We start from the raw sequence: 25,602 nt of genomic DNA, 5'->3' as shown, positions 1-25,602 counted from the left end.
AAAAACTAATAAAAAAAGTAAAAAAGCTAAAAAACTAAAAAAACTAAAAAAACTAAAAAAAGGTAAAAAACTAAAAAAAAATAAAAAATAAAAAAAAAACTAAAAAAAAGGAAAAAAACTGAAAAATAAGCTAAAATAAAGGTAAAAACCAATAAAAAACTAAAAAAAAAAGAAAAAACTAATAAATGACGACACTCAAAGAGAAAGCGACCAGGACAAAAGGAATGTTCGATTAGCAATCAACAAAGCACCGGGACACAGGGGAGTATAAATGACGACCAGGACATAAGTAAAAAAAAAAACTATCTATATATATAAAAATAAGTTGTCTGTGGATCTGTGGATCGTGGATCAGGTGACGTCACCTGAAAAAACTGGATCAGGTGACGTCAAAACTGAAAAAACTAAAAAAAGGCAAAAACTACAAAAAAAACTAAAAACTAATAAAAAAAATAGAAAAGCTAAAACACTAAAAAAACTAAAAAAAGGCAAAAACTACAAAAAAACTAAAAACTAATAAAAAAGCTAAAAAAATAAAAAAACTAAAAAAAAGGCAAAAACTACAAAAAAACTAAAAACTAATAAAAAAAATAAAAAAGCTAAAAAACTAAAAAAACTAAAAAAACTAAAAAAAAGGTAAAAAACTAAAAAAACTAAAAACTAAAAAAAACTAAAAAAGGTAAAAACTAAAAGAACTAAAAAAGAAAAAAATAAATGACGACACTCAAAGAGAAAGTGACCCAGGACAAAAGGAATGTTCGATTAGCAATCAACAAAGCACCGGGACACAGGGAGTATAAATGACGACCAGGACACAAGTAAAAAAAAAAATTAACAAAACTAAAAAGAAGGTAAAAACTACAAAAAAACTAAAAAGAAAAAAAAACTAAAAACTAATAAAAAAACTAAAAAATCTAAAAATCTAAATAAACTAAAAAAGAAAAAAAAAGGAAAAAAATAAAGGAGAAAAATAAAACTAAAAAACGAATATATATACAGACCGGTACACCGGGATACAAATGACGACCGGGACACAGGGAATATAAATAACGACCGGGACACAGGGACACAACTACAACGGGGACACCGGGGGGAAACAGGGGGATATAAATGACGACCGGGACAAAAAAAACTAAAAGAAAAAAAAAACTAAAAACTAATAAAAAAACTAAAAAATCTAAAAATCTAAATAAGCTAAAAAAGAAAAAAAAGGAAAAAAATAAAGGTGTTGTATATTCGCAAGTTTTACGTAGTTAAAACCATATATATATATCTATCTATATTCACAGGTGGGACATAGGGACACAACTACAATGGCGCGTAACTATTATGGCGCGTAACGACTTACGCGCGCGGGGGGGCTTGGGGGGGGGCGCGAAGCGTTCCCACCAACTAGGTGTTGGGGTGGCGCGAAGCGCCACCCCAACAGCTAGTATATATATATATATATATATATATATATATATATATATATATATATATATATATATATATATATATAGAAGATATATATATATATATATATATATATATATATATATATATATATATATATATATATATTCTATATATATAAATAAGTGTCTGTCTGTCTGTCTGTGGATCAGGTGACGTCATGTTTCTGTATCGGCTGACGTCATGAAATTAGTTGTCAGGTGACAACCTGACGTCATGACGTCATAGCATTTTGACAGTGACGTCATTAATGGTATTTAAGACATGCGTTCACGGAAAAATGTTTAATTGTAAAATGACTGAAGAACCTACAATGGCAACAGCCGAGGAAGCTGCTCAAAGAGTCTATGCCAAAAAACTTGCTGCTGATAGAGAAAGTAAGAAAAGAAAGCGTGCCGAGGAATTACAAGAACAGCAAGAAAACAGGCTTGCAGCTGATAGAGAAAGTAAGAAAAGAAAGCGTGCCGAGGAATCACAAGAACAGCAAGAAAACAGGCTTGCGGCTAAAGAACGCAAAAACCGCGCAGTTAGATGAAAATCCACCTGGAAAGCGAGAGTCAAAACATATCAAAACTGAAAATGATAGCGATGATGATTGGGTTTGGGATTTTGACTTAGATAAGGTCATCAATGCCTACCAGATTTAAGTTAAAAAACAAAGGTCGGCGATATATACTTCATAGTGACGCTGAAAAATAAAGAGGAAAAAAAACTGAAAAAATGTAAAAAACTAAAAAAATTAAAAGAAAAAACACTCAAAGAGAAATTACAGACCGGGACACAAATGACGACCGGGACAGAGGGAATATAAATAACGACCGGGACACTCAAGGAGAAATTACAGACTGGGATACCGGGACACAAATGACGACCGGGACACAGGCAATATAAATGACGACCAGGACACAGGTATTTAAGAATATCGTTCAAAACAAATTTTAATTGTAAGAAGACCGTTGAAAGAGAAATTTCTAATTGTAAAATGACTGAAGAACCTACAATGGCAACACCCGAGGAAGCTGCTCAAAACGAATGTATTCACGCCGAAGTAGCTGAGTTGGTAAAGCGTTATGTTTCAGGTTCTAGGTCCGAGAGGCTCCAGGTTTGAAACCTTGGCTTTAGCATTAATACAAAAGAAGAAAAAAACTAAAAAAGGTAAAAACTACAAAAAAACTAAAAAGAAAATATATATATATATTTATATATATCATCTTTTCCACAAAAATAATAATTTAGTGCTTCTGCTTAAAAACAGCAATCGAATTGATGCCTCCTGATACGCAACTATCAACAAAGTGGCAATCGTTGTGGCCGGTGATCAGTTCTTACCTCGAGATAATATTCTTTATAGGCGAAACAATCAGTTGACAAGAATTGCTTAAACTCATCGATGCTACGATGCCCTACAATATCCTGACGAATTTAAATGACGCCCGGGACACTCAAATAGAAATCACAGACTGGGACACCGGGACGCAAATGACGACGGGGACACAGGGAATATAAATGACGACCCGGACACAGGGACACAACTACAACGGGACGCCGGGGGGCACAGGGGGATATATAAATGACGACGGCAACAAAGGAAATGGTCGATTAGCAATCACCATCAACAAAGCTCAAGGGCGATCAATAGAATCATGAGGTATAGATCTGAATACGGATTGTTTTCCCATGGACCATTATGCGTTGCATGTTCAAGAGTCGGTAAACCTGACAATCTATTTATATGCACAGACGATGGGACAGCAAAGAATGTTGTATATTCGCAAGTTTTACGTAGTTAAAAACATATATATATATATATATATATATATATATATATATATATATATATATATATATATATATATATATATATATATATATATATATATATATATATATATATATATATATATATATATATATATATATATATATATATATATATATATATATATATATATATATAGCGCGGGGGGGCTTGGGGGGGCGCGAAGCGCCCCCAGCAACTAGGTGTTGGGGTGGCGCGAAGCTCCACCCCAACAGCTAGTATATATATATATATATATATATATATATATATATATATATATATATATATATATATATATATATATATATATATATATACTAGCTGTTGGGGTGGCGCTTCGCGCCACCCCAACACCTAGTTGGTGGGGGCGCTTCACGCCCCCCCCAAGCCCCCCCGCGCGCGTAAGTCGTTACGCGCCATATTAGTTACGCGCCATTGTAGTTGTGTCCCTATGTCCCACCTGTGAATATAGATAGATATATATATATATATATATATATATATATATATATATATATATATATATATATATATATATATATATATATATATATATATATATATATATATATATATATATATATATATATATATATTATATATATATATATATATATATATATATATATGTTTTTAACTACGTAAAACTCTTGAACATGCAACATATAATGGTCCATGGGAAAACAATCCGTATTCAGATCTATACCTCATGATTCTAATGATTGCCCTTGAGCTTTGTTGATGGTGATTGCTAATCGACCATTCCCTGAGTCGCCATCGTCATTTATATATCCCCCTGTGCACCCCGGCGTCCCCTTTGTAGTTATGTCCCTGTGTCCCGGTCGTCATTTATATTCCCTGTGTCCCGGTCGTCATTTGTGTCCCGGTGTTCCAGTCTTTGATTTCTCTTTGAGTGTCCCGGGCGTCATTTATATTCCTTGTGTCCCGGTGTCCCGGTCGTCATTTATATCCCCCTGTGCCCCCCGGCGTCCCCATTGTAGTTGTGTCCCTGTGTCCCGGTCGTCATTTATATTCCCTGTGTCCCGGTCGTCATTTGTATCCCGGTGTCCCATTTTTTTGTAGTTTTTACCATTTTTTTAGTTTTTTTAGTTTTTTTTTTACTTATGTCCTGGTCGTCATTTATACTCCCTGTGTCCCGGTCGTCATTTGTGTCTCGGTGCTTTGTTGATTGCTAATTTATATTATATTTATATTTATATTTTTTATATTTATTAATATTTTTTTAGTTTTCTTTTTCTCTTATTTTTCAGTTTTTTCCTTTTTTTTAGTTTTTTCTTTTTTAGTTTTTAGTTTTTTTTTGTTTTTTACCTTTTTTTAGTTTTTTTTAGTTTTTTTAGTTTTTTAGCTTTTTTAGTTTTTTTTATTAGTTTTTAGTTTTTTTTTAGTTTTTGCCTTTTTTTAGTTTTTTCAGTTTTTTTTAGTTTTTAGTTTTTTACCTTTTTTTAGTTTTTTTTAGTTTTTTAGCTTTTTTAGTTTTTTTTCTTTTTAGTTTTTTTTGTAGTTTTTACCTTTTTTAGTTTTTTTTCTTCTTTTGTATTAGTGTGAAATAATTCAGACGTCATATGCGGACAAACACGACGTCACTCGACAGACAGACAGACAGACATAACCCACAAACAACTTATTTTTATATATATTTATTCATATTTTTTTAGTTTTCTTTTTCTCTTTTATTTTTCAGTTTTTCCTTTTTTTTAGTTTTTTTCTTTTTTAGTTTTTAGTTTTTTTTAGTTTTTTACCTTTTTTTAGTTTTTTTGGTTTTTTTAGTTTTTTAGCTTTTTTAGTTTTTTTATTAGTTTTTGTTTTTTTTGTAGTTTTTGCCTTTTTTTATTTTTTTTCAGTTTTTTTTTAGTTATTAGATTTTTACCTTTTTTTAGTTTTTTTTAGTTTTTTAGCTTTTTTAGTTTTTTTTTCTTTTTAGTTTTTTTTGTAGTTTTTACCTTTTTTAGTTTTTTTCTTCTTTTGTATTAGTGTGAAATAATTCAGACGTCATATGCGGACAAACATGACGTCACCTGATCCATCCACACATCCACAGACAGACAACTTATTTTTATATATATAGATAGATATATATATATATATATATATATATATATATATATATATATATATATATATATATATATATATATATATATATATATATATATATTTTTAACTAAGTAAAACATGCAAATATACAACATTCTTTGCTGTCCCATTGTCTGTCCATATAAATAGATTTTCAGGTTTACCAACTCTTGAACATGCAACATAATAATTGTCCATGGGAAAACAATCCGTATTCAGATCTATACCGCATTTTTCTAACGATTGCCCTTGAGCTTTGTTGATGGTGATTGCTAATCGAACATTCCCTGTGTCCCTGTCGTCATTTATATATCCCCCTGTGCCCCGTTGTAGTCTCTGTTGTAGTTGTGTCCCGGTATCCCAGTCTGTAATCTCTCTTTGAGTGTCCCAGTCGTTATTTACATTCCCGGTGTCCCGGTCGTCATTTGTGTCCCGGTCTGTAATTTCTCTTTGAGTGTCCCGGTCGTCATTTATATTCCCTGTGTATCGGTCGTCATTTGTGTCCCGGTGTCCCGGTCTGTAGTGTCATCTTATAATGACGTCATACACAAAGCCTTATATACTTATAATGACGTCAAATGCAAACCCACATACAAACAAACATGCATATATACAACTCATTTTTATATATATAGATACAGTTTCTTCTTTAGTTTTTTTTCTTTTTTAGTTTTTTCTTTTTTTTAGTTTCCTCTTTTTATTGATTTGTTTTCTTCAATTTGTCAATGTTCATTCTAACATTGGCACTTGGAAAAATCTTTACGTGCCAAGCATGCTAAAGCTCCAACAATTTATATTAAACCTCAAATTTTGGTTATCTGTTTTAAGGTTTTTGAATTACTTTAATCTATTGTCAAAATATATTGAAATATTTGTGCAATTCCCAGTTTTTTTCAGTTTTTTCTTTTTTTAGTTTCTTAGCTTTTTTTAATTGTTTTTTCTTTTTAGTTTTTTATCCTTTTTATTTTTTTACGTTTTTTTAGGTTTTTTCTTTTTAAATTTTAAATTTTTTTTTTTTTTTTAGTTTTTTCTTTTTAGTTTTTTTAGTTTTTTACCATTTTTCTTTTTTTGAATTACTTTAATCTATTGTCAAAATATTTCTAAATATTTATGGAATTTCCAGTTTTTACGTTTTAGTTTGTTTTCTTTTATATATATAGAAGATATAATCTTGCATAACAGACAAAGTGTAACAGACATAACAGACAGACAACTTATATTTAGGTATATAGATATACTAGCTGTTGGGCTTCGCGCAACATTTATATATATATATATATATATATATATATATATATATATATATATATATATATATATATATATATATATATATATATATATATATATATATATATATATAATATATATATATATATATATATATATATATATATATATATATATATATATATATATATATATATATATATACTAGCTGTTGGGGTGGCGCTTCGCGCCACCCCAACACCTAGTTGGTGGGGGCGCTTCGCGCCCCCTCCAAGCCCCCCCGCGCGCGTAAGTCGTTACGCGCCATAATAGTTACGCGCCATTGTAGTTGTGTCCCTATGTCCCACCTGTGAATATAGATATATATATATATATATATGGTTTTAACTACGTAAAACTTGCGAATATACAACATTCTTTGCTGTCCCATTGTCTTTGCATATAAATAGATTGTCAGGTTATCCCCCTGTTTCCCCCGGTGTCCCCGTTGTAGTTGTGTCCCTGTGTCCCGGTCGTCATTTATATTCCCTGTGTCCCGGGTCCCGGTCATCATTTGTATCCCGGTGTCCCGGTCTGTATATACATTCGTTTTTTAGTTTTGTTTTTCTCCTTTATTTTTTTCCTTTTTTTTTCTTTTTTAGCTTATTTAGATTTTTAGATTTTTTAGTTTTTTTTATTAGTTTTTAGTTTTTATTTCTTTTTAGTTTTTTTGTCCCGGTCGTCATTTATATCCCCCTGTTTCCCCCGGTGTCCCCGTTGTAGTTGTGTCCCTGTGTCCCGGTCGTTATTTATTTTTTAGTTTTTTACCTTTTTTTAGTTTTTTTAGTTTTTTAGCTTTTTTATTTTTTTTTATTAGTTTTTAGTTTTTTTGTAGTTTTTGCCTTTTTTTTAGTTTTTTTAGTTTTTTAGCTTTTTTATTAGTTTTTAGTTTTTTTTGTAGTTTTTGCCTTTTTTTAGTTTTTTTAGTTTTTTAGCTTTTTTATTTTTTTTATTAGTTTTTAGTTTTTTTTGTAGTTTTTGCCTTTTTTTAGTTTTTTCAGTTTTGACGTCACCTGATCCAGTTTTTTCAGGTGACGTCACCTGATCCACGATCCACAGATCCACAGACAACTTATTTTTATATATATAGATAGTTTTTTTTTTTTACTTATGTCCTGGTCGTCATTTATACTCCCTGTGTCCCGGTGCTTTGTTGATTGCTAATCGAACATTCCTTTTGTCCTGGTCGCTTTCTCTTTGAGTGTCGTCATTTATTAGTTTTTTCCTTTTTTTTTTAGTTTTTTATTGGTTTTTACCTTTATTTTAGCTTATTTTTCAGTTTTTTCCTTTTTTTTTAGTTTTTTTTTATTTTTTATTTTTTTTAGTTTTTTACCTTTTTTTAGTTTTTTTAGTTTTTTTAGTTTTTTAGCTTTTTTACTTTTTTTATTAGTTTTTAGTTTTTTTTTGTAGTTTTTGCCTTTTTTTAGTTTTTTCAGTTTTTTTTTTAGTTTTTTATTGGTTTTTACCTTTATAGTTTTTTTAGTTTTTTAGCTTTTTTATTTTTTTTATTAGTTTTTAGTTTTTTTTTGTAGTTTTTGCCTTTTTTTAGTTTTTTCAGTTTTGACGTCACCTAATCCAGTTTTTTCAGGTGACGTCACCTGACACATCCATCCATCCATCCACAGACAGACAACTTATTTTTATATATATAGATATATATATATATATATATATATATATATATATATATATATATATATATATATTTATATATATATATATATATATATATACTAGCTGTTGGGGTGGCGCCTCGCGCCACCCCAACACCTAGTTGGTGGGGCGCTTCGCGCCCCCCCAAGCCCCCCCGCGTGCGGTAAGTCGTTACGCGCCATATTAGTTACGCGCCATTGTAGCTGTGTCCCTGTGTCCCACCTTTGAATAGAGATAGATATAAATATATATTTTTAACTACGTAAAACATACGAATATACAACATTCTTCGCTGTCCCATTGTCTGTGCATATAAATAGCATTTATATTTTTATGTCTGTGCATATACAAAGCCTTATGTACTAATAATGACGTCATATGCAAACGCTCTTTTTACAAACAAACAAACATGCATACACACAACTCGCTTCACGCCAGCCCGACACCTCGTTGGTGGGGCGCTTCGCGCCCCCCCAAGCCCCCCCCCCCGCGCGCGTAAGTTGTTACGCGCCATATTAGTTACGCGCCATTGTAGCTGTGTCCCACCTGTGAATAGAGATATATAAATATATATTTTTAACTACGTAAAACATGCGAATATACAACATTCTTCGCTGTCCCATTGTCTGTGCATATAAATAGCATTTATATTCCCTGTGTCCCGGTCGTCATTTGTGTCCTAGTGTCCCAGTTTGTATTCTCTCTTTGAGTGTCCCGGTCGTCATTTATATTCCCTATGTCCCAGTGTCCCGGTTGTCATTTGTGTCCCGGTCTGTAATTTCTATTCAAACAATCCCTGTGTCTCAGTCGTCAATTATCTATCCCGCCTGTGCCCCCGGCGTCCCCGTTGTAGTTGTTTCCCTGCGTCCCGGTCGTCATTTATATTCCCGGTCGTGATTTGTGTCCGGGTGTCCCAGTCTGTAATTTTTCTTTGAGGTTCCTGGTCGTCAATTATATTCCCTCTGTGTCGGTCGTCATTTGTGTCCCGGTCTGTAATTTATCTTTGAGTGTTTTTTCTTTTTAGTTTTTTTAGTTTTTTACATTTTTTCAGTTTTTTTTTCTTCTTTATTTTTCAGCGTCACTATGAAGTACATATCGCCGAACCTTTGTTTTTTAACTTAAATCTGGTAGGCATTGATGACCTTATCCAAGTCAAAATCCCAAACCCAATCATCATCGCTATCATTTTCAGTTTTGATATGTTTTGACTCTCGCTTTCCAGGTGGATTTTCATCTAACTGCGCGGTTTTGCGTTCTTTAGCCGCAAGCCAGTTTTCTTGCTGTTCTTGTGATTCCTCGGCACGCTTTCTTTTCTTACTTTCTCTATCAGCAGCAAGATTTTTGGCATAGACTCTTTGAGCAGCTTCCTCTGCTGTTGCCATTGTAGGTTCTTCAGTCATTTTACAATTAAACATTTTTCCGTGAACGCATGTCTTAAATACCATTAATGACGTCACCGTCATAGCAAAAATGATGACAACTAACTTCATGACGTCAGTCGACACAGAAACATGACGTCACCTGACAGACAGACACACAGACAGACAACTTATTTTTATATATATAGATATATATATATTTATATATATATATATATATATATATATATATATATATATATATATATATATATATATATACTAGCTGTTGGGGTGGCGCTTCGCGCCACCCCAACACCTAGTTGGTGGGGGCGCTTCGCGCCCCCCCCCCAAGCCCCCCCGCGCGCGTAAGTCGTTACGCGCCATAATAGTTACGCGCCATTGTAGTTGTGTCCCTATGTCCCACCTGTGAATATAGATATATATATATATATATATATATATATATATATATATATATATATATATGGTTTTAACTACGTAAAACTTGCGAATATACAACATTCTTTGCTGTCCCATTGTCTTTGCATATAAATAGATTGTCAGGTTTACCGACTCTTGAACATGCAACATATAATGGTCCATGGGAAAACAATCTGTATTCAGATCTATACCTCATGATTCTAATGATTGCCCTTGAGCTTTGTTGATGGTGATTGCTAATCGACCATTCCCTGTCCCGGTGTCCCGGTCGTCATTTATATCCCCCTGTTTCCCCCGGTGTCCCCGTTGTAGTTGTGTCCCTGTGTCCCGGTCGTCATTTATATTCCCTGTGTCCCGGTCGTCATTTGTATCCCGGTGTCCCGGTCTGTATATACATTCGTTTTTTAGTTTTGTTTTTCTCCTTTATTTTTTTCCTTTTTTTTTCTTTTTTAGTTTATTTAGATTTTTAGATTTTTTAGTTTTTTTATTAGTTTTTAGTTTTTTTTTTCTTTTTAGTTTTTTTGTAGTTTTTACCTTCTTTTTAGTTTTGTTAGTTTTTTTTTTACTTATGTCCTGGTCGTCATTTATACTCCCTGTGTCCCGGTGCTTTGTTGATTGCTAATCGAACATTCCTTTTGTCCTGGTCGCTTTCTCTTTGAGTGTCGTCATTTATTTTTTTCTTTTTTAGTTCTTTTAGTTTTTACCTTTATTAGTTTTTTTAGTTTTTTAGATGAAAATTTTTTTTAGTTTTTTCCTTTTTTTCTTTTTAGTTTTTTATTGGTTTTTACCTTTATTTTAGCTTATTTTTCAGTTTTTTCCTTTTTTTTATTTTTTTTTTATTTTTTTTTTTTTTTTAGTTTTTTACCTTTTTTTAGTTTTTTTAGTTTTTTAGCTTTTTTACTTTTTTTATTAGTTTTTAGTTTTTTTTTGTAGTTTTTGCCCTTTCTTAGTTTTTTCAGTTTTTTTTTAGTTTTTTATTGGTTTTTACCTTTATTTTAGCTTATTTTTCAGTTTTTTCCTTTTTTTTAGTTTTTTTTAGTTTTTAGTTTTTTTAGTTTTTTACCTTTTTTTAGTTTTTTTAGTTTTTTTAGTTTTTTAGCTTTTTTATTTTTTTTATTAGTTTTTAGTTTTTTTGTAGTTTTTGCCTTTTTTTAGTTTTTTTAGTTTTTTAGCTTTTTTCATTTATACTCCCTGTGTCCCGGTGCTTTGTTGATTGCTAATCGAACATTCCTTTTGTCCTGGTCGCTTTCTCTTTGAATGTCGTCATTTATTTTTTTTCTTTTTTAGTTCTTTTAGTTTTTACCTTTTTTAGTTTTTTTTAGTTTTTTAGATGAACATTTTTTTTAGTTTTTTCCTTTTTTTCTTTTTAGTTTTTTATTGGTTTTTACCTTTATTTTAGCTTATTTTTCAGTTTTTTCCTTTTTTTTAGTTTTTTTTTTATTTTTTATTTTTTTTAGTTTTTTACCTTTTTTTAGTTTTTTTAGTGTTTTTAGTTTTTTAGCTTTTTTACTTTTTTTATTAGTTTTTAGTTTTTTTTTGTAGTTTTTGCCTTTTTTTAGTTTTTTCAGTTTTTTTTTTTAGTTTTTTATTAGTTTTTACCTTTATTTTAGCTTATTTTTCAGTTTTTTCCTTTTTTTTTAGTTTTTTTTAGTTCTTAGTTTTTTTAGTTTTTTACCTTTTTTTAGTTTTTTTAGTTTTTTAGTTTTTTAGCTTTTTTATTTTTTTTATTAGTTTTTAGTTTTTTTTGTAGTTTTTGCCTTTTTTTAGTTTTTTTAGTTTCTTAGCTTTTTTATTAGTTTTTAGTTTTTTTTGTAGTTTTTGCCTTTTTTTAGTTTTTTTAGTTTTTTAGCTTTTTTATTTTTTTTATTAGTTTTTAGTTTTTTTTGTAGTTTTTGCCTTTTTTTAGTTTTTTCAGTTTTGACGTCACCTGATCCAGTTTTTTCAGGTGACGTCACCTGATCCATCCATCCACAGACAGACAGACAACTTATTTTTATATATATAGATATATATATATATGTATATATATATATATATATATATATATATATATATATATATATATATATATATATATATATATATATATATATATATATATATATATATATATATATATATATATATATATATATATATATGTTTTTAACTACGTAAAACTATCGAATATGCAACATTCTTCGCTGTCCCATTGTCTGTACATATAAATATATTGTCAGGATTACCGACTCTTGAACATGCAACATATAATTGTCCATGGGAAAAACCATCCGTATTCAGATCTATACCTCATTATTCTAATGATTGCCCTTGAGCTTTGTTGATGGTGATTGCTAATCAATCATTCCTTGTGTCCCCAAGCCCCCCCCTCCGCACGCGTAAGTCGTTACGCGCCATATTAGCTACGCGCCTTTGTAGTTGTGTCCCTGAGTCCCACCTGTGAATATAGATAGATAAAATAACGCTTTACCAATCAGCTTCTTCGGCTTGAATACATTCGTTTTTGAATTTGTCTATGATGAAATAATTCAGACGTCATTTGCGGACAGACAGACAGACACACAAAGAAACAACTTATTTTTTCTTAAATACTTATAATGACGTCATATACTAAGCATCGTCATAACAAACATGACGACAACTAATTTCATGACGACATACAGCTCAATCCTGATAATGACGTCAGGCGACAGACAGACAAACAACTTATTTTTATATATATATATATATATATATATATATATATATATATATATATATATATATATATATATATACTAGCTGTTGGGGTGGTGCTTTGCGCCACCCCAACACCTAGTTGGTGGGGCGCTTTGCGCCCCCCCAAGCCCCCCCGGGCGCGTAAGTCGTTACGCGCCATATTAGTTACGCGTCATTGTAGTTGTGTCCCTGTGTCCCACCTGTGAATAGAGATGGATATAAATATATGTTTTTAACTACGTAAAACATGCGAATATACAACATTCTTCGCTGTCCCATTGTCTGTGCATATAAATAGATTGTCAGGTTTACTGACTCTTGAACATGCAACATATAATTGTCCATGGGAGAAACAATCCGTATTCAGATCTATACCTCATTATTCTAATGATGCCGCCCTGTGTCCCGGTCGTTATTTATATTCCCTGTGTCCCGGTCGTCATTTGTGTCCCGGTGTCCCAGTTTGTAATTTCTCTTTGAGTGTCCCGGTCGTCATTTATATTCCCTATGTCCCGGTCGTCATTTGTGTCCCGGTGTCCCGGTCTGTAATTTCTATTCGAACAATCCCTGTGTCCCGGTCGTCATTTATATATCCCGCCTGTGCCCCCGGCGTCCCCGTTGTAGTTGTTTCCCTGTGTCCCGGTCGTCATTTATATTCCCTGTGTCCCGGTCGTGATTTGTGTCCGGGTGTCCCAGTCTGTAATTTTTCTTTGAGGTTCCCGGTCGTCACTTATATTCCCTCTGTCTCGGTCGTCATTTGTGTCCCGGTCTGTAATTTCTCTTTGAGTGTTTTTTCTTTTTAGTTTTTTTTAGTTTTTTACCTTTTTTCTTTTTTCAGTTTTCTTTTTCTTCTTTATTTTTCAGCGTCACTATGAAGTTCATATCGACGAAACTTTGTTTTTTTAACTTAAATCTGGTAGGCATTGATGATCTTATCCAAGTCAAAATCCCAAACCCAATCATCATCGCTATCATTTTCAGTTTTGATATGTTTTGACTCTCGCTGTTCAGGTGGATTTTCATCTAACTGCGCGGTTTTGCGTTCTTTAGCCGCAAGCCTGTTTTCTTGCTGTTCTTGTGATTCCCCGGCACGCTTTCTTTTCTTACTTTCTCTATCAGCTGCAAGCCTGTTTTCTTGCTGTTCTTGTGATTCCTCGGACACAAATGACGACCGGGACAGAGGGAATATAAATAACGACCGGGACACTCAAAGAGAAATTACAGACTGGGATACCGGGACACAAATGACGACCGGGACACAGGGAATATAAATGACGACCAGGACACAGGTATTTAAGAATATCGTTCAAAGACAAATTTTAATTGTAAGAAGACCGTTGAAAGAGAAATTTCTGATTGTAAAATGACTGAAGAACCTAAAATGGCAACGGTACCACCATCGAAGTAGATAACCAGTGGGTTGTTCCATATTCCCCATTATTATCAAAAACATTTAATGCACACATAAACGTTGAATACTGTAACTCCGTAAAGGCAATCAAATACATATGTAAATACGTCAACAAAGGCAGTGACATGGCAGTTTTTGGCTTGCAGCCCGAAATCAAAGATTTCGACGAAATCGTACAATATCAGGCTGGAAGATACATAAGCAGTAATGAAGCTGTTTGGCGAATTCTTTCATTTCCGATACATGAACGTAGTCCAGCTGTTGTTCACTTAGCGGTATATTTACAGAATGGTCAACGTGTTTATTTCTCGGAAACCAACGTGCAACAAAGAGCCCTGAATCCACCGAATACAATATTAACAGCTTCTTTTTCGCTTTGCAAAAATGATTCTTTTGCAAAAAAACTGCTGTATACTGAAGTGCCCTTCGTGTTACACGTGGAATACTAAAAATAAAGTATTTGAACGTCGAAAACAGGGTAAGTCAGTCGACGGCCAACCTACCATCTTCAAAGATACCACGATAGGAAGACTCTACACCGTTCACCCCAATCAACATGAATGCTTCTTTCTACGCCTGCTTTTGGTGAATGTACCCGGTCCGACATCCTTTTAGAATTTGAGAATTGTAAACGGTACTATACATGACACTTACCGTAGTGCATGCCAAGCTCTGAATTTATTGGAGAATGACCAACACTGGGATAACTGCATCAATGACGCGTGCGAAACGTCAACCCCAAGTCAAATTCGTGCATTGTTTGGCATCATTTTAACAACTTGCTCTCCATCAGCTCCTAAAGAGTTATGGGAAAAATATAAGTCAAAAATGTCCGAAGATATACTCCATCGAAAACAGTTAGAGACGTCAGATATGACTTTTGATTTTACATCAGAAATTTATAACTACACTTTAGTTATTATAGAAGATTTGTGCCCACGTATGGCAAACAAACCTCTTCAGGATTTGGGAATGCCTTCACCTAACCGCACCGCTGCTGTTTCGACATGTGTAGAATTGGATCGTGAACAAAGTTACAGTACGAGTGATCTATTGTCGTATGTACAAAATAACATTTCCAAGTTAACGTCGGAACAAAAAGATATTTATGATACGATAGACTCAATTTCAGGACGTATACAACTACCTGCTGATTTCTGTAATTTAGTGACGTCCAAAAATGAATTGATTGAAAAAGTATTTCCGAATATTCTAAAAAATTATAAAAATAATAAATGGCTAAGTGAAAGAGCGATTCTTGCACCCAAAAATATAGACGTCCACGAAACCAACAATATTGTTTTGACCAAGATTCGAGACCAGGCAGTCCTTTACAAGTCAGTCGACACAGTTTTGGAACCAAATGAAGCGGTTAATTATCGATCTGAATTTTTAAATTCCATAGATCTTTCAGGGTTTCCACCACACGTGCTACAACTAAAAATAGGCGTACCAATAATACTTTTAAGAAATATCAACCCACCAAAGCTTTGCAATGGCACTCGACTTGCCGTAAAAAAAAACAATGGAAAACCTAATAGAGGCAACAATCTTGACAGGGCCTTTTGAGGGTGAGGCTGTTCTTATTCCTCGCATTCCCATGATTCCAACGGATCTGCCTTTTCAATTTAAAAGATTGCAATTCCCAATTCGATTAGCATTTGCAATCACCATTAACAGAGCTCAAGGTCAATCATTAGAAAAATGTGGTATAGATCTTAGTACTGATTGTTTTTCCCATGGACAATTGTACGTTGCATGTTCGAGGGTCGGTAAACCTGACAATCTATTTATATGCAGCGACAATTGGACAGCGAAGAATGTTGTATATTCGCAAGTTTTACGCAGTTAATTTGTATTGTATCTATCTATCTATCTATCTATATAAAAACGAGTTGTGTGTATGCATGTTTGTTTGTTTGTAAAAAGAGCGTTTGCATATGATGTCATTATTAGTACATACGGCTTTGTACATGCACAGACAATGGGAAAGCCAAGAATGTTGTATATTCGCAATTTTTACGTAGTTTAACTCCTGCAGACGAAATGAATGCTTGCCTAAAAAATTCTAATTTATGGGCACACGTAAAAATATTAAAATTAACTACAAATATGCGTGTCCGATTGCAAAACGGATGACTCTGGTCAAACAGTAGACTCAATTTCAGGACGTATACAACTACCTGCTGATTTCTGTAATTTAGTGACGTCCAAAAATGAATTGATTGAAAAAGTATTTCCGAATATTCTAAAAAATTATAAAAATAATAAATGGCTAAGTGAAAGAGCGATTCTCGCACCCAAAAATATAGACGTCCATGAAATCAACAATATTGTTTTGACCAAGATTCGAGACCAGGCAGTCCTTTACAAGTCAGTCGACACAGTTTTGGAACCAAATGAAGCGGTTAATTATCCATCTGAATTTTTAAATTCCATAGATCCTTCAGGGTTTCCACCACACGTGCTACAACTAAAAATAGGCGTAAAATAATACTTTTAAGAAATATCAACCCACCAAAGCTTTGCAATGGCACGCGACTTGCCCTAAAAAAAACAATGGAAAACCTAATAGAGGCCACAATCTTGACAGGGCCTTATGAGGGTGAGGTTGTTCTTATTCCTCGCATTCCCATGATTCCAACGGATCTGCTTTTTCAATTTAAAAGATTGCAATTCCCAATTCGATTAGTATTTGCAATCACCATTAACAAAGCTCAAGGTCAATCATTAGAAAAATGTGGTATAGATCTTAATACTGATTGTTTTTCCCATGGACAATTGTACGTTGCATGTTCGAGGGTCGGTAAACCTGACAATCTATTTATATGCAGCGACAATTGGACAGCGAAGAATGTTGTATATTCGCAAGTTTTACGCAGTTAATTTGTATTGTATCTATCTATCTATCTATCTATATAAAAACGAGTTGTGTGGATGCATGTTTGTTTGTTTGTAAAAAGAGCGTTTGCATATGACGTCATTATTAGTACATACGGCTTTGTATATGCACACACAATGGGAAAGCCAAGAATGTTGTTTATTCGCAATTTTTACATAGTTTGAAACACATATATAAATCTATCTATATTCACAGGTGGGACAAAGGGACACAACTACAATGGCGCATAACTAATATGGCGCGTAACGACTTACGCGCGCGGGGGGGGCTTGGGGGGCGTGAAGCGCCCCACCAACTAGGTATTGGGGTGGCGCGAAGCGCACACAACAATAAGTTGTGTGTCCGTTACGCCAGATTATATCTTCTATATATATAAAAGAAAACAAACTAGAATGTAAAAACTGGAAATTGCATGAATATTTCGAAATATTTTGACAATAGATTAAAGTAATTCGAAAAAAGAAAAATGGTAAAAAACTAAAAAAAAAACTAAAAAGAAAAAACTAAAAAAAAATTAAAATTAAAAAAGAAAAAACTTAAAAAAATAAAAAAGATAAAAAACTAAAAAAAAAAAACTAAAAAAGCTATAAAACTAAAAAAAGAAAAAACTAAAAAAAAAACTGGGAATTGCACAAATATTTCAATATATTTTGACAATAGATTAAAGTAATTCGAAAACCTTAAAACGGATACCCCAATTTGAGGTTTAATATAGATTGTTCGAGCTTTAGCATGCTTGGCACGTAAAGATTTCTCCAAGTGTCAATGTTAGAATGAACATTGACAAACTGAAGAAAACAAATCAATAAAAAGAAGAAACTAAAAAAAAGAAAAAACTAAAAAAAAAAAAACAACCAAAGAAGAAACTGTATCTATATATATAAAAATCTATATATATAAAAATAAGTTGTCTGTCTTTTATGTCTCTTACACTATGTCTGTTACGCCAGATTATATCTTATCTATATACAAAAATAAGTTGTATGTATTTTTGTATTGAGGGTTTGCATATGACGTCTGAAAAATAAAGAAGAAAAAGAAAACTGAAAAAAGAAAAATGGTAAAAAACTAAAAAAAAACAGGACGCTCAAAGAGAAATTACAAACTGGGACACTGGGACACAAATGACGACCAGGATACTGGGAATATAAATGACGACCGGGACACAGGGAATGTTCGATTAGCAATCACCATCAACAAAGCTTAAGAGCAATCATTAGAATAATGAGGTATAGATCTGAATACGGATTGTTTTTCCCATGGACAATTTTATGTTGCATGTTCAAGAGTCGGTAAACCTGACAATCTATTTATATGCACAGACAATGGGACATCGAAGAATGTTGTATATTCGCAAGTTTTACGTAGTTAAAAACATATATATATCTATAACGAAAAGAGAAATCTTTTCTCTTTTATCTATATTCACAGGTGGAACACAGGGACACAATTACAATGGCGTGTAACTAATATGGCGCGTAACGACTTTATGACGTCAGTCAACACACAAACATGACATCACTCGAAAGACACGCACACACACAGACAACTTATTTTTATATATATAGATAGATAGATATATCTTATCTATATAAAAATAACAACAAAAGAAACAGCCGAGGAAGCTGCTCAAAGAGTTAATGCCAGAAGGCTTGCGGCTAAAGAACGCAAAACCACGCAATTAGATGAAGGTCAACCTGGACAGCGAGAGTCAAAACATATCAAAACCGAAAATGATAGCGATGATGATTGGGTTTGGGATTTTGACTTGGATAAGGTCATCAATGCTTACTACATTTTAGTTAAAAAAACAAAGGTTCGGCGATATGTATTTACGTCTGAAAAATAAAGAAGAAAAAGAAAACTGAAACTAAAAATGTAAAACTGGGAATTGCATAAATTTTTCAAAATATTTGACAATATATTAAAGTAATTCGAAAACCTTAAAACATATACTTAAAACATTAAGGTTTATTATAAATTGTTGAGCTTTATCGTGCTTGGCACGTGAAGATTTTTCCAACTGTCAATGTTAGAATGAGCATTGACCAACAGAATTTGCGATTGCTATGTCACTTGGTTAATACCAATGCCATAAAAAGGTAAAAAACTAAAAAGAAAAAAAGCTAAAAATTAAAAAAGCCGCAAAACTAATAACATAAAACTAAAAAAGAAACTATATCTATATATCTATCTATCTTCTATATATATATATATATATATATATATATATATATATATATATATATATATATATATATATATATATATATATATATATATATATATAAATAAGTTGTATATATGTATGTTTGTTTGTTTGTGGGTTTGCATTTGACGTCATTATAAGTATATAAGGCTTTGTATATGACGTCATTATAAGATGACACTACAGACGGGGACACCGTGACACAAATGAATACCGGGACACAGGGAATATAAATGACGACCGGGACACAGGGAATATAAGTGACGACCGGGACACTCAAAGAGAAATTACAGACCGGGACACCGGGACACAAATGACGACCGGGACACCGGGACAGAGGGAATATAAATGACGACCGGGACACTCAAAGAGCGATTACAGACTGGGATACCGGGACACAAATGACGACCGGGACACAGGGAATATAAATGACGACCAAGACACAGGGACACAACTACAACGGGGACGCCGGGTTGTACATGGGGATATATAAATGACGACGAGGACACAGGGAATGTTCGATTAGCAATCACCATCAACAAAGCTCAAGGGTAATCGTTTGAAAAATGCGGTATAGATCTGAATACGGATTGTTTTCCCATGGACAATTATTATGTTGCATGTTCAAGAGTTGGTAAACCCGACAATCTATTTATATGGACAGACAATGGGACAGCAACGAATGTTGTATATTTGCATGTTTTACTTAGTTTAATATATATTAGTTATTAGTTTTAATATATTTGTGCGGATCTGTGGATGGATCAGGTGACGTCATGTTTGTTCGCATATGACGTCTGAATTATTTCACACTAATACAAAAGAAGAAAAAAACTAAAAAAGGTAAAAACTACAAAAAAAACTAAAAAGAAAAAAAAAACTAAAAAAGCTAAAAAACTAAAAAAAAACTAAAAAAAGGTAAAAATCTAATAACTAAAAAAAAAACTGAAAAAAATAAAAAAAGGCAAAAACTACAAAAAAAAATAAAAACTAATAAAAAAACTAAAAAAGCTAAAAAACTAAAAAAACTAAAAAAACTAAAAAAAGGTAAAAAACTAAAAAAAACTAAAAACTAAAAAAAAAAACTAAAAAAAAGGAAAAAACTGAAAAATAAAAGAGAAAAAGAAAACTAAAAAAATATGAATAAATATATATAAAAATAAGTTGTTTGTGGGTTATGTCTGTCTGTCTGTCTGTCGAGTGACGTCGTGTTTGTCCGCATATGACGTCTGAATTATTTCACACTAATACAAAAGAAGAAAAAAAACTAAAAAAGGTAAAAACTACAAAAAAAACTAAAAAGAAAAAAAACTAAAAAAGCTAAAAAACTAAAAAAAACTAAAAAAAGGTAAAAAACTAAAAACTAAAAAAAAACTGAAAAAACTAAAAAAAGTCAAAAACTAAAAAAAAACCAAAAACTAATAAAAAAACTAAAAAAGCTAAAAAACTAAAAAAACTAAAAAAACTAAAAAAAGGTAAAAAACAAAAAAAACTAAAAACTAAAAAAGAAAAAACTAAAAAAAAGGAAAAAACTGAAAAATAAGAGAAAAAGAAAACTAAAAAAATATTAATAAATATAAAAATATAAATATAAATATAATATAAATTAGCAATCAACAAAGCACCGAGACACAAATGACGACCGGGACACAGGGAGTATAAATGACGACCAGGACATAAGTAAAAAAAAAACTAAAAAAACTAAAAAAAATGGTAAAAACTACAAAAAAACTAAAAACTAATAAAAAAACTAAAAAATCTAAAAATCTAAATAAACTAAAAAAGAAAAAAAAGAAAAAAGGAAAAAAATAAAGGAGAAAAACAAAACTAAAAAACGAATGTATATACAGACCGGGACACCGGGATACAAATGACGACCGGGACACAGGGAATATAAATGACGACCGGGACACAGGGACATAACTACAAAGGGGACGCCGGGGTGCACAGGGGGATATATAAATGACGATGGCGACTCAGGGAATGGTCGATTAGCAATCACCATCAACAAAGCTCAAGGGTAATCATTAGAATCATGAGGTATAGATCTGAATACGGATTGTTTTCCCATGGACCATTATATGTTGCATGTTCAAGAGTCGGTAAACCTGACAATCTATTTATATGCACAGACAATGGGACAGCAAAGAATGTTGTAGATTCGCAAGTTTTACGTAGTTAAAAACATATATATATATATATATATATATATATATATAATATATATAAAAAATATATATATATATATATATATATATATATATATATATATATATATATATATATATATATATATATATATATATATATATATATATATATATATATATATATATATATATATATATATATATTCACAGGTGGGACATAGGGACACAACTACAATGGCGCATAACTAATATGGCGCGTAACGACTTGCGCGCGCGGGGGGGCTTGGGGGGGGGGCGCGAAGTGCTCCCACCAACTAGGTGCTGGGGTGGCGCGAAGCGCCACTCCAACAGCTAGTATACATATATATATGTGAATTTCCATTGTCGCTTGTCTTCCAACCGCAGAGCTGAACCTCTTCTTGATGTCTTGATGTTACCACAGGTTTGTTACAACCCCCCTAGAAAAATACGAATTCTTCCTTAAAGTCCTGACCTATTCAGAACGTTTTTGCGGCCAGTAACACCAGGGCTTCCACTCTCGAATCTCAAAATTCGGGGACAAGTTTAAAAGATTCGGGGAGTTTTCGGGGACAAGTCTTCAAGATTCGGGGAATTTTCGGGGGCAACTTCAAAATGGAATTTTGTTACAAAATTTGGGAGCCAAAATTGGTTATAGCTTCGTTTTCAGGCTCAAGTAGGGCTGGATCCGCGTACTAAATCAAGTTTTTAACAGAGTAGGTTCTAGAGCTAGAGTACAGGATTGGAACCCATAGCTAAAAACGATTTTTGCTGGTATTGCAGACAAAACCTCAGAACTATTTGAAATAAATTAAAAAATAATAGGCTGAATGACACTCTGGAACTTTGTTGCTTTAGGTTCTATATTATCTTTGCTGCTTTATTCCCATAGCCCGAAAACAAGATTTTCATGTCATTTGTTTTCAGAAAGACGACGAAAATAAAGTAGCCTATAGAAAGGCAATAATCTCATACAAAGCAATAACATGTGCAATGATTTCTTGAAATTAACGAATATTCTTCGGCAAGCAAACATGAACTTACACCAGAAATTTATTTTTAAAAAATCACCTGAAAGCAAGGAACAGAATTAAAACTGAAAACGAATAGAAACGATTACATAGTAAGAAGACTGTCCCCTTCTAAACGCCCAACTATTTATGCTGAAGTTTATTAGTACTTAAGCTTCTCATTTTTCAATTGTTTTGGAAGTTGTTCTTATAGAATCGGGACTAAATCTGAACTTAAGCGTAAAGAAAAAGGGGGCTATCCCCTTCATATATATATTATTTTTTGTTCATTTTAATGTTGCTCCTTGGGCATACTTTCAGACGGAAAAAATCTTTTATTTTATTTCAAACAGTTTTTTAAAAATGCCAGGAAATCCAGCTCCATCTCCACAGAAAAATTATTCCTCTCCCCGGAAAAATGGTCTTGAGCTCTAGACAATTCAATACCGTTAAAAATTTATCCCGGACAAATACCATAAAGGTCTCCACGCGTAAGATTCGGTTTACAAAGATAAACTTAAAATAAATAAAAAGAATTTTGTTTAGGAATCCTGGCCAATCCGTTTTTTCTCTGATTGGTTGAAAATATATACAGGTTTTATTTTCTTGACTGGTGTTACAAAAGCCTTTTCGGTCCGGCAGTTCTACCTAGCTTCAAACACTTGGGCCTGCTTAAATCCTAGAGTGGAAATCAGCTTTTTCAATTTCTTTTGCACCAAAAAGGCAGTATTTTGGGATGGGAAAGCCAAAAGAATTTTCGAATGATCTAACATGTATTTGCAACAAACCTTGTTTGTACTATACTGTGCAGGAAAAAATAAAGCCTTCAAGTTTCAATCATATTCAATTATACAAAAAAAAATATGTCATTGAAAATTGCCACGAAGGAGCTCAATATCAGCTAAACTAAGCACACTACCTACGACCTAGGGAGCCACAGAACCAGAAATAAGCGTAGCTACTTCTTCAGCTGTTGCAGAAGCCTTAACATTTGACAGAAGCTTCGTCATTTCACGGTCAAGGACAAGAGAAGAGGAACTGAGATTGAGTCTCTTCATTCCCATTTTAGTCTTAGCCCCACTACACACAACCGATATTGTCGCCACACAGTTTCGTTTATCTGTTTTCAAATCTTTGAGGGTACTGAACAAGCGTTCTGCTGTAACGTTAGAAAACGGCAGTGCACACATGTAATTATTATTATTATTATTAATTTATTACCCGTCAAAAACGGAAAAGACGGAGTATATAAAAGAAAAAGAAAGAAAAGCACAAAAACTTAAATACACTTCCACTACAAATATTATAAAATAACACTAGTCCAGGGGTGGTTGGCTCTTAAAACATTGGTACTGAATTTGGAGATTCTTCTCTCTATGTCCATGGAAGGGTTTCCTGGGATTTCCTGGAGATGTCGCCATTGCTGTGCCACAAAGGGAGACGCAGGAGAAACTTAGCATATCTGTAAAATGCGATGCAAATGGCTTTCTTTTCGGTAGCTGTGAATATTTTCCAGAAGGGGACCAGAGCAAGCAGATGGGGGGTAGTAAAAGCATTGTATAGCCAGGCAAGGAGAGGAAGGTTGAAACGATAGTTATTGGCAACAAATAATCCGTAAGACGCTCGTAGACGGGAACAGAGGTGGTTTGTCAGTGCTGAGCGTGTGTCCTTCAATGTAGAAGAAATAGGAAGGCCAAGATACGTAAGGGACTCATAAGGCTTAATCAGAGTGTCGCCAATTTTAACGGAGAGGTTAATTGAAAGCTCATTTTTTGAACCATTGAAAAAAGAAGTTCTGTTTTAGATTCGTTGAAGGAAAGTCCGATCTGCTTGTATGCCGCTGCAAGTGAATCGTAATTTTGTTGAAATAAAGATATCGAACGAGAAACATGAAGACTGTCATCAGCAAAGTTCAGCAGCGAAAGATTAATCCCACGAAAAAAGCACGACGGCTTTATTACTTGCTGTGCTTCGATAATAGCGTTATTAAACAGTGATGGAGAAGTTTTGCCACCTTGACGTACGCCTTTCTTGACACTCAGTATTTCTTTAGAAGGGAAAGTGCTGGACGGAGAGGGGATCAGGATGACAGCCGAGAGCTTGTTGTACATACTGTAAACAGGGGAAAGGATGCAAGAGGAAACACCTCGCAGAAGGACTTTGAGCAGGATATGGCCATGGATGTAAGAATCGAAGGCTCTACTAACATCAAGCGTTCCAAAGACGAGAAGATCACCATTTTTATCTGCATCAATAAGAAGATTTGCAAGAACGCTGCGAACGTGTTCCCGTCCTGAGTGCTTTTTGAACCCGAACTAGTCATCCGGAATAGTGCATCGAACTGCAATTTCATCAAAAATAAGGGATTTAAATAGCTTACAAAAAGTAGTTGAAACGGTGATCAGACGATATGAAGCGCACTGGTCAGCTGGTTTACCTTTTTTGAGAATAGGATGGACCAATCCAACACCAAAGCTGTCTGGAACGATTCCAGTAACGAAAATCATTTGAAATAGCAGAGAAAGGAGCTCTAGGAGAAGATTGCTGGCAAAGCTTAAATGAGTACCAGATATACCATCGATGCTCTTAGATTTCTTTTTTTTTAACTTATCAATTTTGGAACGCATCAAGGACGGAGTGACCAGGACACCAATATCCTTAACTGCAAACTGAATCTCCTTATCGAGGGCCTGGCAAAAGGTGTTATCTAGGTAGGAATTAGGGGCTGAAAATTGGTCTCTGAAGTAGTCGCACCAGTCTTTTTCTGGCATGCAGGACGGGCCATTAGAAGATTTGTTCTTAGCTCGAAGATGCCATAAAGCAGGAGGCAAATTATCGACAATCTCGCTGTACGGGCAATTTCATTAGCCTTATGCTATGCGATGGGTTTGGAAAATTTACGTTTCGTGTAAATACAAACAGCGTTGACTACTCCGGAGCGCGGCTTCCCACAATATGCCCATAATTGTAGCCAGAATTTTGCTGAATTACATGCGGTCAGGAGAGTAGGATTATTCCGCCAGTTACGCACTTCCGTGCCGTGGCGAATTTTGCGGACCGGAAATGCAGTTTTCTCAGCTGTATGTATAGCATGCGTTATCTCAGAACAG

General features: G+C 33.3%; 1 protein-coding gene and 1 long non-coding RNA gene across 2 annotated transcripts in view; one reads left to right on the top strand and one right to left on the bottom strand.

The window, feature by feature from the left end:
- The window catches only part of LOC136032307 (threonine aspartase 1-like), a 185,020-nt gene that overhangs the window by 153,661 nt on the left and 5,757 nt on the right, over window positions 1–25,602 (top strand). The window lies entirely within an intron of this gene.
- On the bottom strand, window positions 10,334–12,080 carry LOC136040977 (uncharacterized). The gene is made up of 2 exons (XR_010620930.1): window positions 11,378–12,080; window positions 10,334–10,778 (listed from the first exon to the last, which is right to left on the bottom strand). It is a non-coding gene; the product is annotated as an uncharacterized LOC136040977 (long non-coding RNA).

This window comes from Artemia franciscana, chromosome 1 (assembly GCF_032884065.1).
Source record: "Artemia franciscana chromosome 1, ASM3288406v1, whole genome shotgun sequence".
In the NCBI taxonomy this organism is placed as follows: Eukaryota; Metazoa; Arthropoda; class Branchiopoda; order Anostraca; family Artemiidae; genus Artemia; species Artemia franciscana.
This window is presented reverse-complemented; position numbering and strand designations above follow the sequence as displayed.